Consider the following 12,500-nt stretch of genomic DNA (forward strand, 5'->3'; position numbering starts at 1 on the left):
CGCATACGGTCCGCTGCGAGCACGCAGCTCCTCGGTACTTGATGTCTGTTGCAAAAGTGTGCTTTTCCAGCGGAGGTGCAACACATCAATAAGAGATTTAAAAATATCAGTTCAACGTTGAGGGTCCCCCAGTTAAGGCTGAGGTGAAAAAAGTGGAGAAAAGGTAGCGCGAAATAACGTGAAAGAGTATTCACGTGGGTGCAAAAGCTTACAGCACCTGGTATTCCCAGGCGGTCTCCCATCCAAGTACTAACCAGGCCCGACCCTGCTTAGCTTCCGAGATCGGACGAGATCGGGCGTTCTCAGGGTAGTATGGCCGTAAGCGAGAAAATAAGTGAAAATTGTCCCCTTTATAGCTGACAGGGCACTTCCGGGTCGGGGGCGCAGTAGTGGGGTGAATTTTTTTCATTTATTCACCTCCTCCCGAGTGCACGAAGGAGGGGCCCGCTCCCGTGGTGGTTTGAGCGCTCAGCCTGTCAGGCTCGCATACGGTCCGCTGCGAGCACGCAGCTCCTCGGTACTTGATGTCTGTTGCAAAAGTGTGCTTTTCCAGCGGAGGTGCAACACATCAATAAGAGATTTAAAAATGTCAGTTCAACGTTGTGGCTCTCCCAGTTAAGGCTGAGGTGAAAAAGTGGAGAAAAGGAAGCGCGAAATAACGTGAAAGAGTGTTCACGTGGGTGCAAAAGCTTACAGCACCTGGTATTCCCAGGCGGTCTCCCATCCAAGTACTAACCAGGCCCGACCCTGCTTAGCTTCCGAGATCGGACGAGATCGGGCGTTCTCAGGGTAGTATGGCCGTAAGCGAGGGAAAACGTGAAAATTGTCCCCTTTATAGCAGACAGGGCACTTCCGGGTCGGGGGCGGAGTAGTGGGGTGAATTTTTTTCATTTATTCACCTCCTCGCGGGTGCACGAAGGAGGGGCCCGCTCCCGTGGTGGTTTGAGCGCTCAGCCTGTCAGGCTCGCATACGGTCCGCTGCGAGCACGCAGCTCCTCGGTACTTGATGTCTGTTGCAAAAGTGTGCTTTTCCAGCGGAGGTGCAACACATCAATAAGAGATTTAAAAATATCAGTTCAACGTTGAGGGTCCCCCAGTTAAGGCTGAGGTGAAAAAAGTGGAGAAAAGGTAGCGCGAAATAACGTGAAAGAGTATTCACGTGGGTGCAAAAGCTTACAGCACCTGGTATTCCCAGGCGGTCTCCCATCCAAGTACTAACCAGGCCCGACCCTGCTTAGCTTCCGAGATCGGACGAGATCGGGCGTTCTCAGGGTAGTATGGCCGTAAGCGAGAAAATAAGTGAAAATTGTCCCCTTTATAGCTGACAGGGCACTTCCGGGTCGGGGGCGCAGTAGTGGGGTGAATTTTTTTCATTTATTCACCTCCTCGCGAGTGCACGAAGGAGGGGCCCGCTCCCGTGGTGGTTTGAGCGCTCAGCCTGTCAGGCTCGCATACGGCCAGCTGCGAGCACGCAGCTCCTCGGTACTTGATGTCTGTTGCAAAAGTGTGCTTTTCCAGCGGAGGTGCAACACATCAATAAGAGATTTAAAAATATCAGTTCAACGTTGAGGGTCCCCCAGTTAAGGCTGAGGTGAAAAAAGTGGAGAAAAGGTAGCGCGAAATAACGTGAAAGAGTGTTCACGTGGGTGCAAAAGCTTACAGCACCTGGTATTCCCAGGCGGTCTCCCATCCAAGTACTAACCAGGCCCGACCCTGCTTAGCTTCCGAGATCGGACGAGATCGGGCGTTCTCAGGGTAGTATGGCCGTAAGCGAGGGAAAACGTGAAAATTGTCCCCTTTATAGCAGACAGGGCACTTCCGGTTCGGGGGCGGAGTAGTGGGGTGAATTTTTTTCATTTATTCACCTCCTCGCGGGTGCACGAAGGAGGGGCCCGCTCCCGTGGTGGTTTGAGCGCTCAGCCTGTCAGGCTCGCATACGGTCCGCTACGAGCACGCAGCTCCTCGGTACTTGATGTCTGTTGCAAAAGTGTGCTTTTCCAGCGGAGGTGCAACACATCAATAAGAGATTTAAAAATGTCAGTTCAACGTTGTGGCTCTCCCAGTTAAGGCTGAGGTGAAAAAGTGGAGAAAAGGAAGCGCGAAATAACGTGAAAGAGTATTCACGTGGGTGCAAAAGCTTACAGCACCTGGTATTGCCAGGCGGTCTCCCATCCAAGTACAAACCAGGCCCTACCCTGCTTAGCTTCCGAGATCAGACGAGATCGGGCGTTCTCAGGGTAGTATGGCTGTAAGCGAGAAAAGAAGTGAAAATTGTCCCTTTTATAGCTGACAGGGCACTTCCGGGTCGGGGGTGGAGTGGTGGGGTGAATTTTTTTCATTTATTCACCTCCTCCCGAGTGCACGAAGGAGGGGCCCGCTCCCGTGGTGGTTTGAGCGCTCAGCCTGTCAGGCTCGCATACGGTCCGCTGCGAGCACGCAGCTCCTCGGTACTTGATGTCTGTTGCAAAAGTGTGCTTTTCCAGCGGAGGTGCAACAGATCAATAAGAGATTTAAAAATATCAGTTCAACGTTGTGGGTCCCCCAGTTAAGGCTGAGGTGAAAAAAGTGGAGAAAAGGTAGCGCGAAATAACGTGAAAGAGTGTTCACGTGGGTGCAAAAGCTTACAGCACTTGGTATTCCCAGGCGGTCTCCCATTCAAGTACTAACCAGGCCCGACCATGCTTAGCTTCCGAGATCGGACGAGATCGGGCGTTCTCAGGGTAGTATGGCCGTAAGCGAGAAAATAAGTGAAAATTGTCCCCTTTATAGCTGACAGGGCACTTCCGGGTCGGGGGCGCAGTAGTGGGGTGAATTTTTTTCATTTATTCACCTCCTCGCGAGTGCACGAAGGAGGGGCCCGCTCCCGTGGTGGTTTGAGCGCTCAGCCTGTCAGGCTCGCATACGGCCAGCTGCGAGCACGCAGCTCCTCGGTACTTGATGTCTGTTGCAAAAGTGTGCTTTTCCAGCGGAGGTGCAACACATCAATAAGAGATTTAAAAATATCAGTTCAACGTTGAGGGTCCCCCAGTTAAGGCTGAGGTGAAAAAATTGGAGAAAAGGTAGCGCGAAATAACGTGAAAGAGTGTTCACGTGGGTGCAAAAGCTTACAGCACCTGGTATTCCCAGGCGGTCTCCCATCCAAGTACTAACCAGGCCCGACCCTGCTTAGCTTCCGAGATCGGACGAGATCGGGCGTTCTCAGGGTAGTATGGCCGTAAGCGAGGGAAAAAGTGAAAATTGTCCCCTTTATAGCAGACAGGGCACTTCCGGGTCGGGGGCGGAGTAGTGGGGTGAATTTTTTTCATTTATTCACCTCCTCGCGGGTGCACGAAGGAGGGGCCCGCTCCCGTGGTGGTTTGAGCGCTCAGCCTGTCAGGCTCGCATACGGTCCGCTGCGAGCACGCAGCTCCTCGGTACTTGATGTCTGTTGCAAAAGTGTGCTTTTCCAGCGGAGGTGCAACACATCAATAAGAGATTTAAAAATATCAGTTCAACGTTGAGGGTCCCCCAGTTAAGGCTGAGGTGAAAAAAGTGGAGAAAAGGTAGCGCGAAATAACGTGAAAGAGTATTCACGTGGGTGCAAAAGCTTACAGCACCTGGTATTCCCAGGCGGTCTCCCATCCAAGTACTAACCAGGCCCGACCCTGCTTAGCTTCCGAGATCGGACGAGATCGGGCGTTCTCAGGGTAGTATGGCCGTAAGCGAGGAAATAAGTGAAAATTGTCCCCTTTATAGCTGACAGGGCACTTCCGGGTCGGGGGCGCAGTAGTGGGGTGAATTTTTTTCATTTATTCACCTCCTCGCGAGTGCACGAAGGAGGGGCCCGCTCCCGTGGTGGTTTGAGCGCTCAGCCTGTCAGGCTCGCATTCGGTCCGCTGCGAGCACGCAGCTCCTCGGTACTTGATGTCTGTTGCAAAAGTGTGCTTTTCCAGCGGAAGTGCAACACATCAATAAGAGATTTAAAAATATCAGTTCAACGTTGTGGGTCCCCCAGTTAAGGCTGAGGTGAAAAAAGTGGAGAAAAGGTAGCGCGAAATAACGTGAAAGAGTGTTCACGTGGGTGCAAAAGCTTACAGCACCTGGTATTCCCAGGCGGTCTCCCATCCAAGTACTAACCAGGCCCGACCCTGCTTAGCTTCCGAGATCGGACGAGATCGGGCGTTCTCAGGGTAGTATGGACGTAAGCGAGAAAAGAAGTGAAAATTGTCCCTTTTATAGCTGACAGGGAACTTCCGGGTCGGGGGTGGAGTGGTGGGGTGAATTTTTTTCATTTATTCACCTCCTCCCGAGTGCACGAAGGAGGGGCCCGCTCCCGTGGTGGTTTGAGCGCTCAGCCTGTCAGGCTCACATACGGTCCGCTGCGAGCACGCAGCTCCTCGGTACTTGATGTCTGTTGCAAAAGTGTGCTTTTCCAGCGGAGGTGCAACACATCAATAAGAGATTTAAAAATGTCAGTTCAACGTTGTGGCTCTCCCAGTTAAGGCTGAGGTGAAAAAGTGGAGAAAAGGAAGCGCGAAATAACGTGAAAGAGGGTTCACGTGGGTGCAAAAGCTTACAGCACCTGGTATTCCCAGGAGGTCTCCCATCCAAGTACTAACCAGGCCCGACCCTGCTTAGCTTCCGAGATCGGACGAGATCGGGCGTTCTCAGGGTAGCATGGCCGTAAGCGAGAAAAGAAGTGAAAATTGTCCCTTTTATAGCTGACAGGGCACTTCCGGGTCGGGGGTGGAGTGGTGGGGTGAATTTTTTTCATTTATTCACCTCCTCCCGAGTGCACGAAGGAGGGGCCCGCTCCCGTGGTGGTTTGAGCGCTCAGCCTGTCAGGCTCGCATACGGTCCGCTGCGAGCACGCAGCTCCTCGGTACTTGATGTCTGTTGCAAAAGTGTGCTTTTCCAGCGGAGGTGCAACACATCAATAAGAGATTTAAAAATGTCAGTTCAACGTTGTGGCTCTCCCAGTTAAGGCTGAGGTGAAAAAGTGGAGAAAAGGAAGCGCGAAATAACGTGAAAGAGTATTCACGTGGGTGCAAAAGCTTACAGCACCTGGTATTCCCAGGCGGTCTCCCATCCAAGTACTAACCAGGCCCGACCCTGCTTAGCTTCCGAGATCGGACGAGATCGGGCGTTCTCAGGGTAGTATGGCCGTAAGCGAGGAAATAAGTGAAAATTGTCCCCTTTATAGCTGACAGGGCACTTCCGGGTCGGGGGCGCAGTAGTGGGGTGAATTTTTTTCATTTATTCACCTCCTCGCGAGTGCACGAAGGAGGGGCCCGCTCCCGTGGTGGTTTGAGCGCTCAGCCTGTCAGGCTCGCATTCGGTCCGCTGCGAGCACGCAGCTCCTCGGTACTTGATGTCTGTTGCAAAAGTGTGCTTTTCCAGCGGAAGTGCAACACATCAATAAGAGATTTAAAAATATCAGTTCAACGTTGTGGGTCCCCCAGTTAAGGCTGAGGTGAAAAAAGTGGAGAAAAGGTAGCGCGAAATAACGTGAAAGAGTGTTCACGTGGGTGCAAAAGCTTACAGCACCTGGTATTCCCAGGCGGTCTCCCATCCAAGTACTAACCAGGCCCGACCCTGCTTAGCTTCCGAGATCGGACGAGATCGGGCGTTCTCAGGGTAGTATGGACGTAAGCGAGAAAAGAAGTGAAAATTGTCCCTTTTATAGCTGACAGGGAACTTCCGGGTCGGGGGTGGAGTGGTGGGGTGAATTTTTTTCATTTATTCACCTCCTCCCGAGTGCACGAAGGAGGGGCCCGCTCCCGTGGTGGTTTGAGCGCTCAGCCTGTCAGGCTCACATACGGTCCGCTGCGAGCACGCAGCTCCTCGGTACTTGATGTCTGTTGCAAAAGTGTGCTTTTCCAGCGGAGGTGCAACACATCAATAAGAGATTTAAAAATGTCAGTTCAACGTTGTGGCTCTCCCAGTTAAGGCTGAGGTGAAAAAGTGGAGAAAAGGAAGCGCGAAATAACGTGAAAGAGGGTTCACGTGGGTGCAAAAGCTTACAGCACCTGGTATTCCCAGGAGGTCTCCCATCCAAGTACTAACCAGGCCCGACCCTGCTTAGCTTCCGAGATCGGACGAGATCGGGCGTTCTCAGGGTAGCATGGCCGTAAGCGAGAAAAGAAGTGAAAATTGTCCCTTTTATAGCTGACAGGGCACTTCCGGGTCGGGGGTGGAGTGGTGGGGTGAATTTTTTTCATTTATTCACCTCCTCCCGAGTGCACGAAGGAGGGGCCCGCTCCCGTGGTGGTTTGAGCGCTCAGCCTGTCAGGCTCGCATACGGTCCGCTGCGAGCACGCAGCTCCTCGGTACTTGATGTCTGTTGCAAAAGTGTGCTTTTCCAGCGGAGGTGCAACACATCAATAAGAGATTTAAAAATGTCAGTTCAACGTTGTGGCTCTCCCAGTTAAGGCTGAGGTGAAAAAGTGGAGAAAAGGAAGCGCGAAATAACGTGAAAGAGTATTCACGTGGGTGCAAAAGCTTACAGCACCTCGTTTCCCAGGCGGTCTCCCATCCAAGTACTAACCAGGCCCGACCCTGCTTAGCTTCCGAGATCGGACGAGATCGGGCGTTCTCAGGGTAGTATGGCCGTAAGCGAGGGAAAACGTGAAAATTGTCCCCTTTATAGCAGACAGGGCACTTCCGGGTCGGGGGCGGAGTAGTGGGGTGAATTTTTTTCATTTATTCACCTCCTCGCGGGTGCACTAAGGAGGGGCCCGCTCCCGTGGTGGTTTGAGCGCTCAGCCTGTCAGGCTCGCATACGGTCCGCTGCGAGCACGCAGCTCCTCGGTACTTGATGTCTGTTGCAAAAGTGTGCTTTTCCAGCGGAGGTGCAACACATCAATAAGAGATTTAAAAATGTCAGTTCAACGTTGTGGCTCTCCCAGTTAAGGCTGAGGTGAAAAAGTGGAGAAAAGGAAGCGCGAAATAACGTGAAAGAGTATTCACGTGGGTGCAAAAGCTTACAGCACCTGGTATTCCCAGGCGGTCTCCCATCCAAGTACTAACCAGGCCCGACGCTGCTTAGCTTCCGAGATCGGACGAGATCGGGCGTTCTCAGGGTAGTATGGCCGTAAGCGAGAAAAGAAGTGAAAATCGTCCCCTTTATAGCTGACAGGGCACTTCCGGGTCGGGGGCGGAGTGGTGGGGTGAATTTTTTTCATTTATTCACCTCCTCCCGAGTGCACGAAGGAGGGGCCCGCTCCCGTAGTGGTTTGAGCGCTCAGCCTGTCAGGCTCGCATACGGTCCGCTGCGAGCACGCAGCTCCTCGGTACTTGATGTCTGTTGCAAAAGTGTGCTTTTCCAGCGGAGGTGCAACACATCAATAAGAGATTTAAAAATGTCAGTTCAACGTTGTGGCTCTCCCAGTTAAGGCTGAGGTGAAAAAAGTGGAGAAAAGGTAGCGCGAAATAACGTGAAAGAGTGTTCACGTGGGTGCAAAAGCTTACAGCACTTGGTATTCCCAGGCGGTCTCCCATCCAAGTACTAACCAGGCCCGACCCTGCTTAGCTTCCGAGATCGGACGAGATCGGGCGTTCTCAGGGTAGTATGGCCGTAAGCGAGGGAAAACGTGAAATTTGTCCCCTTTATAGCAGACAGGGCACTTCCGGGTCGGGCGGAGTAGTGGGGTGAATTTTTTTCATTTATTCACCTCCTCGCGGGTGCACGAAGGAGGGGCCCGCTCCCGTGGTGGTTTGAGCGCTCAGCCTGTCAGGCTCGCATACGGTCCGCTGCGAGCACGCAGCTCCTCGGTACTTGATGTCTGTTGCAAAAGTGTGCTTTTCCAGCGGAAGTGCAACACATCAATAAGAGATTTAAAAATATCAGTTCAACGTTGTGGGTCCCCCAGTTAAGGCTGAGGTGAAAAAGTGGAGAAAAGGAAGCGCGAAATAACGTGAAAGAGGGTTCACGTGGGTGCAAAAGCTTACAGCACCTGGTATTCCCAGGCGGTCTCCCATCCAAGTACTAACCAGGCCCGACCCTGCTTAGCTTCCGAGATCGGACGAGATCGGGCGTTCTCAGGGTAGTATGGCCGTAAGCGAGAAAAGAAGTGAAAATTGTCCCCTTTATAGCTGACAGGGCACTTCCGGGTCGGGGGCGGAGTAGTGGGGTGAATTTTTTTCATTTATTCACCTCCTCGCGAGTGCACGAAGGAGGGGCCCGCTCCCGTGGTGGTTTGAGCGCTCAGCCTGTCAGGCTCGCATTCGGTCCGCTGCGAGCACGCAGCTCCTCGGTACTTGATGTCTGTTGCAAAAGTGTGCTTTTCCAGCGGAAGTGCAACACATCAATAAGAGATTTAAAAATATCAGTTCAACGTTGTGGGTCCCCCAGTTAAGGCTGAGGTGAAAAAAGTGGAGAAAAGGTAGCGCGAAATAACGTGAAAGAGTGTTCACGTGGGTGCAAAAGCTTACAGCACCTGGTATTCCCAGGCGGTCTCCCATCCAAGTACTAACCAGGCCCGACCCTGCTTAGCTTCCGAGATCGGACGAGATCGGGCGTTCTCAGGGTAGTATGGCCGTAAGCGAGGGAAAACGTGAAAATTGTCCCCTTTATAGCAGACAGGGCACTACCGGGTCGGGGGCGGAGTAGTGGGGTGAATTATTTTCATTTATTCACCTCCTCGCGGGTGCACGAAGGAGGGGCCCGCTCCCGTGGTGGTTTGAGCGCTCAGCCTGTCAGGCTCGCATACGGTCCGCTGCGAGCACGCAGCTCCTCGGTACTTGATGTCTGTTGCAAAAGTGTGCTTTTCCAGCGGAGGTGCAACACATCAATAAGAGATTTAAAAATGTCAGTTCAACGTTGTGGCTCTCCCAGTTAAGGCTGAGGTGAAAAAAGTGGAGAAAAGGTAGCGCGAAATAACGTGAAAGAGTGTTCACGTGGGTGCAAAAGCTTACAGCACTTGGTATTCCCAGGCGGTCTCCCATCCAAGTACTAACCAGGCCCGACCCTGCTTAGCTTCCGAGATCGGACGAGATCGGGCGTTCTCAGGGTAGTATGGCCGTAAGCGAGAAAAGAAGTGAAAATTGTCCCCTTTATAGCTGACAGGGCACTTCCGGGTCGGGGGCGCAGTAGTGGGGTCAATTTTTTTCATTTATTCACCTCCTCGCGAGTGCACGAAGGAGGGGCCCGCTCCCGTGGTGGTTTGAGCGCTCAGCCTGTCAGGCTCGCATACGGTCCGCTGCGAGCACGCAGCTCCTCGGTACTTGATGTCTGTTGCAAAAGTGTGCTTTTCCAGCGGAAGTGCAACACATCAATAAGAGATTTAAAAATATCAGTTCAACGTTGTGGGTCCCCCAGTTAAGGCTGAGGTGAAAAAGTGGAGAAAAGGAAGCGCGAAATAACGTGAAAGAGGGTTCACGTGGGTGCAAAAGCTTACAGCACCTGGTATTCCCAGGCGGTCTCCCATCCAAGTACTAACTAGGCCCGACCCTGCTTAGCTTCCGAGATCGGACGAGATCGGGCGTTCTCAGGGTAGTATGGCCGTAAGCGAGAAAAGAAGTGAAAATTGTCCCCTTTATAGCTGACAGGGCACTTCCGGGTCGGGGGCGGAGTAGTGGGGTGAATTTTTTTCATTTATTCACCTCCTCGCGAGTGCACGAAGGAGGGGCCCGCTCCCGTGGTGGTTTGAGCGCTCAGCCTGTCAGGCTCGCATTCGGTCCGCTGCGAGCACGCAGCTCCTCGGTACTTGATGTCTGTTGCAAAAGTGTGCTTTTCCAGCGGAAGTGCAACACATCAATAAGAGATTTAAAAATATCAGTTCAACGTTGTGGGTCCCCCAGTTAAGGCTGAGGTGAAAAAAGTGGAGAAAAGGTAGCGCGAAATAACGTGAAAGAGTGTTCACGTGGGTGCAAAAGCTTACAGCACCTGGTATTCCCAGGCGGTCTCCCATCCAAGTACTAACCAGGCCCGACCCTGCTTAGCTTCCGAGATCGGACGAGATCGGGCGTTCTCAGGGTAGTATGGCCGTAAGCGAGGGAAAACGTGAAAATTGTCCCCTTTATAGCAGACAGGGCACTACCGGGTCGGGGGCGGAGTAGTGGGGTGAATTATTTTCATTTATTCACCTCCTCGCGGGTGCACGAAGGAGGGGCCCGCTCCCGTGGTGGTTTGAGCGCTCAGCCTGTCAGGCTCGCATACGGTCCGCTGCGAGCACGCAGCTCCTCGGTACTTGATGTCTGTTGCAAAAGTGTGCTTTTCCAGCGGAGGTGCAACACATCAATAAGAGATTTAAAAATGTCAGTTCAACGTTGTGGCTCTCCCAGTTAAGGCTGAGGTGAAATATTGGAGAAAAGGTAGCGCGAAATAACGTGAAAGAGTATTCACGTGGGTGCAAAAGCTTACAGCACCTGGTATTCCCAGGCGGTCTCCCATCCAAGTACTAACCAGGCCCGACGCTGCTTAGCTTCCGAGATCGGACGAGATCGGGCGTTCTCAGGGTAGTATGGCCGTAAGCGAGAAAAGAAGTTAAAATCGTCCCCTTTATAGCTGACAGGGCACTTCCGGGTCGGAATAGTGGGGTGAATTTTTTTTTTAATTATTCACCTCCTCGCGGCTGCACGAAGGAGGGGCCCGCTCCCGTGGTGGTTTGAGCGCTCAGCCTGTCAGGCTCGCATACGGTCCGCTGCGAGCACGCAGCTCCTCGGTACTTGATGTCTTTTGCAAAAGTGTGGTTTTCCAGCGGAGGTGCAACACATCAATAAGAGATTTAAAAATGTCAGTTCAACGTTGTGGCTCTCTCAGTTAAGGCTGAGGTGAAAAAGTGGAGAAAAGGAAGCGCAAAATAAGGTGAAAGAGTGTTCACGTGGGTGCAAAAGCTTACAGCACCTAGTATTCCCAGGCAGTCTCCCATCCAAGTACTAACCAGGCCCGACCCTGCTTAGCTTCCGAGATCGGACGAGATCGGGCGTTCTCAGGGTAGTATGGCCGTAAGCGAGAAAAGAAGTGAAAATTGTCCCTTTTATAGCTGACAGGGCACTTCCGGGTCGGGGGTGGAGTGGTGGGGTGAATTTTTTTCATTTATTCACCTCCTCGCGGGTGCACGAAGGAGGGGCCCGCTCCCGTGGTGGTTTGAGCGCTCAGCCTGTCAGGCTCGCATACGGTCCGCTGCGAGCACGCAGCTCCTCGGTACTTGATGTCTGTTGCAAAATTTTGCTTTTCCAGTGGAGGTGCAAAAGCATCCAGCAGGCGGAAATCCCAAGCTGCTTCTTGTCCAAGTGCTATCATGACCGAGCAGCGTGCAGACGGCTCCCTCTGTTGGACATTATTTTATTCCAAAGAGACGTTGATCTGTCAAATCAACTTGAAGGAAACGATTTCAAAACACAGGATAAGTGAAAGTTGAATGACAAATGAAAGCCAAAATTTTAGGGAAGAGCAGTGATTTGTGTTGTGAATTGGAGGTGGGTGCAAAAGCTTACAGCACCTGGTATTCCCAGGCGGTCTCCCATCCAAGTACTAACCAGGCCCGACCCTGCTTAGCTTCCGAGATCGGACGAGATCGGGCGTTCTCAGGGTAGTATGGCCGTAAGCGAAATAATGTGAAAATTGTCCCCTTTATAGCTGACAGGCACTTCCGGGTCGGGGGTTGAGGGGTGGGGTGAATTTTTTTTCATTTATTCACCTCCTCCCGAGTGCACGAAGGAGGGGCCCGCTCCCGTGGTGGTTTGAGCGCTCAGCCTGTCAGGCTCGCTTACGGTCCGCTGCGAGCACGCAGCTCCTCGGTACTTGATGTCTGTTGCAAAAGTGTGCTTTTCCAGTGGAGGTGCAAAAGCATCCAGCAGGCGGAAATCCCAAGCTGCTTCTTGTCCAAGTGCTATCATGACCGAGCCCCGTGCAGACGGCTCCCTCTGTTGGACATTATTTTATTCCAAAGAGACGTTGATCTGTCAAATCAACTTGAAGGAAACGATTTCAAAACACAGGATAAGTGAAAGTTGAATGACAAATGAAAGCCAAAATTTTAAGCAAGAGCAGTGATTTGTGTTGTGAATTGGAGGTGGGTGCAAAAGCTTACAGCACCTGGTATTCCCAGGCGGTCTCCCATCCAAGTACTAACCAGGCCCGACCCTGCTTAGCTTCCGAGATCGGACGTTCTCAGGGTAGTATGGCCGTAAGCGAGAAAAGAAGTGAAAATCGTCCCCTTTATAGCTGACAGGGCACTTCCGGGTCGGGGGCGGAGTGGTGGGGTGAATTTTTTTCATTTATTCACCTCCTCCCGAGTGCACGAAGGAGGGGCCCGCTCCCGTGGTGGTTTGAGCGCTCAGCCTGTCAGGCTCGCATACGGTCCGCTGCGAGCACGCAGCTCTTCGGTACTTGATGTCTGTTGCAAAAGTGTGCTTTTCCAGCGGAGGTGCAACACATCAATAAGAGATTTAAAAATGTCAGTTCAACGTTGTGGCTCTCCCAGTTAAGGCTGAGGTGAAAAAGTGGAGAAAAGGAAGCGCGAAATAACGTGAAAGAGTGTTCACGTGGGTGCAAAAGCTTACAGCACTTGGTATTC

The 12,500-nt window shown here is 52.3% G+C and overlaps 25 non-coding genes and 1 pseudogene across 25 annotated transcripts in view; all 26 read right to left on the reverse strand.

Moving 5' to 3' along the window:
• Window positions 1-205: 205 nt before the first annotated feature.
• Window positions 206-324, reverse strand: LOC147188597 (5S ribosomal RNA). The gene has a single exon (XR_015098655.1). It is a non-coding gene; the product is annotated as a 5S ribosomal RNA (ribosomal RNA).
• Window positions 325-687: 363 nt separating this feature from the next.
• On the reverse strand, window positions 688-806 carry LOC147188598 (5S ribosomal RNA). Its single transcript, XR_015098656.1, has one exon. It is a non-coding gene; the product is annotated as a 5S ribosomal RNA (ribosomal RNA).
• A 364-nt stretch (window positions 807-1,170) lies between these two features.
• Window positions 1,171-1,289, reverse strand: LOC147188599 (5S ribosomal RNA). The gene has a single exon (XR_015098657.1). It is a non-coding gene; the product is annotated as a 5S ribosomal RNA (ribosomal RNA).
• A 364-nt stretch (window positions 1,290-1,653) lies between these two features.
• On the reverse strand, window positions 1,654-1,772 carry LOC147188600 (5S ribosomal RNA). The gene has a single exon (XR_015098658.1). It is a non-coding gene; the product is annotated as a 5S ribosomal RNA (ribosomal RNA).
• Window positions 1,773-2,135: 363 nt separating this feature from the next.
• LOC147188601 (5S ribosomal RNA) lies at window positions 2,136-2,254 on the reverse strand. Its single transcript, XR_015098433.1, has one exon. It is a non-coding gene; the product is annotated as a 5S ribosomal RNA (ribosomal RNA).
• A 364-nt stretch (window positions 2,255-2,618) lies between these two features.
• On the reverse strand, window positions 2,619-2,737 carry LOC147188602 (5S ribosomal RNA). The gene has a single exon (XR_015098447.1). It is a non-coding gene; the product is annotated as a 5S ribosomal RNA (ribosomal RNA).
• A 364-nt stretch (window positions 2,738-3,101) lies between these two features.
• Window positions 3,102-3,220, reverse strand: LOC147188603 (5S ribosomal RNA). The gene has a single exon (XR_015098659.1). It is a non-coding gene; the product is annotated as a 5S ribosomal RNA (ribosomal RNA).
• A 364-nt stretch (window positions 3,221-3,584) lies between these two features.
• On the reverse strand, window positions 3,585-3,703 carry LOC147188604 (5S ribosomal RNA). Its single transcript, XR_015098660.1, has one exon. It is a non-coding gene; the product is annotated as a 5S ribosomal RNA (ribosomal RNA).
• Window positions 3,704-4,067: 364 nt separating this feature from the next.
• Window positions 4,068-4,186, reverse strand: LOC147188605 (5S ribosomal RNA). Its single transcript, XR_015098233.1, has one exon. It is a non-coding gene; the product is annotated as a 5S ribosomal RNA (ribosomal RNA).
• Window positions 4,187-4,549: 363 nt separating this feature from the next.
• Window positions 4,550-4,668, reverse strand: LOC147188606 (5S ribosomal RNA). The gene has a single exon (XR_015097920.1). It is a non-coding gene; the product is annotated as a 5S ribosomal RNA (ribosomal RNA).
• A 363-nt stretch (window positions 4,669-5,031) lies between these two features.
• Window positions 5,032-5,150, reverse strand: LOC147188607 (5S ribosomal RNA). The gene has a single exon (XR_015098662.1). It is a non-coding gene; the product is annotated as a 5S ribosomal RNA (ribosomal RNA).
• Window positions 5,151-5,514: 364 nt separating this feature from the next.
• LOC147188608 (5S ribosomal RNA) lies at window positions 5,515-5,633 on the reverse strand. The gene has a single exon (XR_015098234.1). It is a non-coding gene; the product is annotated as a 5S ribosomal RNA (ribosomal RNA).
• A 363-nt stretch (window positions 5,634-5,996) lies between these two features.
• LOC147188609 (5S ribosomal RNA) lies at window positions 5,997-6,115 on the reverse strand. Its single transcript, XR_015097921.1, has one exon. It is a non-coding gene; the product is annotated as a 5S ribosomal RNA (ribosomal RNA).
• Window positions 6,116-6,478: 363 nt separating this feature from the next.
• Window positions 6,479-6,596, reverse strand: LOC147188610 (5S ribosomal RNA). Its single transcript, XR_015098147.1, has one exon. It is a non-coding gene; the product is annotated as a 5S ribosomal RNA (ribosomal RNA).
• A 363-nt stretch (window positions 6,597-6,959) lies between these two features.
• On the reverse strand, window positions 6,960-7,078 carry LOC147188611 (5S ribosomal RNA). The gene has a single exon (XR_015098107.1). It is a non-coding gene; the product is annotated as a 5S ribosomal RNA (ribosomal RNA).
• A 364-nt stretch (window positions 7,079-7,442) lies between these two features.
• Window positions 7,443-7,561, reverse strand: LOC147188612 (5S ribosomal RNA). The gene has a single exon (XR_015098189.1). It is a non-coding gene; the product is annotated as a 5S ribosomal RNA (ribosomal RNA).
• A 361-nt stretch (window positions 7,562-7,922) lies between these two features.
• Window positions 7,923-8,041, reverse strand: LOC147188613 (5S ribosomal RNA). The gene has a single exon (XR_015098663.1). It is a non-coding gene; the product is annotated as a 5S ribosomal RNA (ribosomal RNA).
• A 364-nt stretch (window positions 8,042-8,405) lies between these two features.
• Window positions 8,406-8,524, reverse strand: LOC147188614 (5S ribosomal RNA). Its single transcript, XR_015098664.1, has one exon. It is a non-coding gene; the product is annotated as a 5S ribosomal RNA (ribosomal RNA).
• Window positions 8,525-8,888: 364 nt separating this feature from the next.
• On the reverse strand, window positions 8,889-9,007 carry LOC147188615 (5S ribosomal RNA). The gene has a single exon (XR_015098190.1). It is a non-coding gene; the product is annotated as a 5S ribosomal RNA (ribosomal RNA).
• A 363-nt stretch (window positions 9,008-9,370) lies between these two features.
• LOC147188616 (5S ribosomal RNA) lies at window positions 9,371-9,489 on the reverse strand. Its single transcript, XR_015098141.1, has one exon. It is a non-coding gene; the product is annotated as a 5S ribosomal RNA (ribosomal RNA).
• A 364-nt stretch (window positions 9,490-9,853) lies between these two features.
• Window positions 9,854-9,972, reverse strand: LOC147188617 (5S ribosomal RNA). Its single transcript, XR_015098665.1, has one exon. It is a non-coding gene; the product is annotated as a 5S ribosomal RNA (ribosomal RNA).
• A 363-nt stretch (window positions 9,973-10,335) lies between these two features.
• Window positions 10,336-10,454, reverse strand: LOC147188618 (5S ribosomal RNA). The gene has a single exon (XR_015098108.1). It is a non-coding gene; the product is annotated as a 5S ribosomal RNA (ribosomal RNA).
• A 359-nt stretch (window positions 10,455-10,813) lies between these two features.
• On the reverse strand, window positions 10,814-10,932 carry LOC147188619 (5S ribosomal RNA). The gene has a single exon (XR_015098244.1). It is a non-coding gene; the product is annotated as a 5S ribosomal RNA (ribosomal RNA).
• Window positions 10,933-11,411: 479 nt separating this feature from the next.
• LOC147188620 (5S ribosomal RNA) lies at window positions 11,412-11,530 on the reverse strand. The gene has a single exon (XR_015098666.1). It is a non-coding gene; the product is annotated as a 5S ribosomal RNA (ribosomal RNA).
• A 477-nt stretch (window positions 11,531-12,007) lies between these two features.
• Window positions 12,008-12,116, reverse strand: LOC147188621 (5S ribosomal RNA; annotated as a pseudogene).
• Window positions 12,117-12,479: 363 nt separating this feature from the next.
• LOC147188622 (5S ribosomal RNA) overlaps window positions 12,480-12,500 on the reverse strand; it is a 119-nt gene continuing 98 nt past the window's right edge. Inside the window, exon 1 of the ribosomal RNA XR_015098191.1 lies at window positions 12,480-12,500. This exon is cut by the window's right edge and continues 98 nt beyond it. This is a non-coding gene — a ribosomal RNA (5S ribosomal RNA).

Source organism: Hippocampus guttulatus, chromosome 20 (genome assembly GCF_054856545.1).
Source record: "Hippocampus guttulatus isolate MCC_2025c chromosome 20, RoL_Hgut_1.0, whole genome shotgun sequence".
In the NCBI taxonomy this organism is placed as follows: domain Eukaryota; kingdom Metazoa; phylum Chordata; class Actinopteri; order Syngnathiformes; family Syngnathidae; genus Hippocampus; species Hippocampus guttulatus.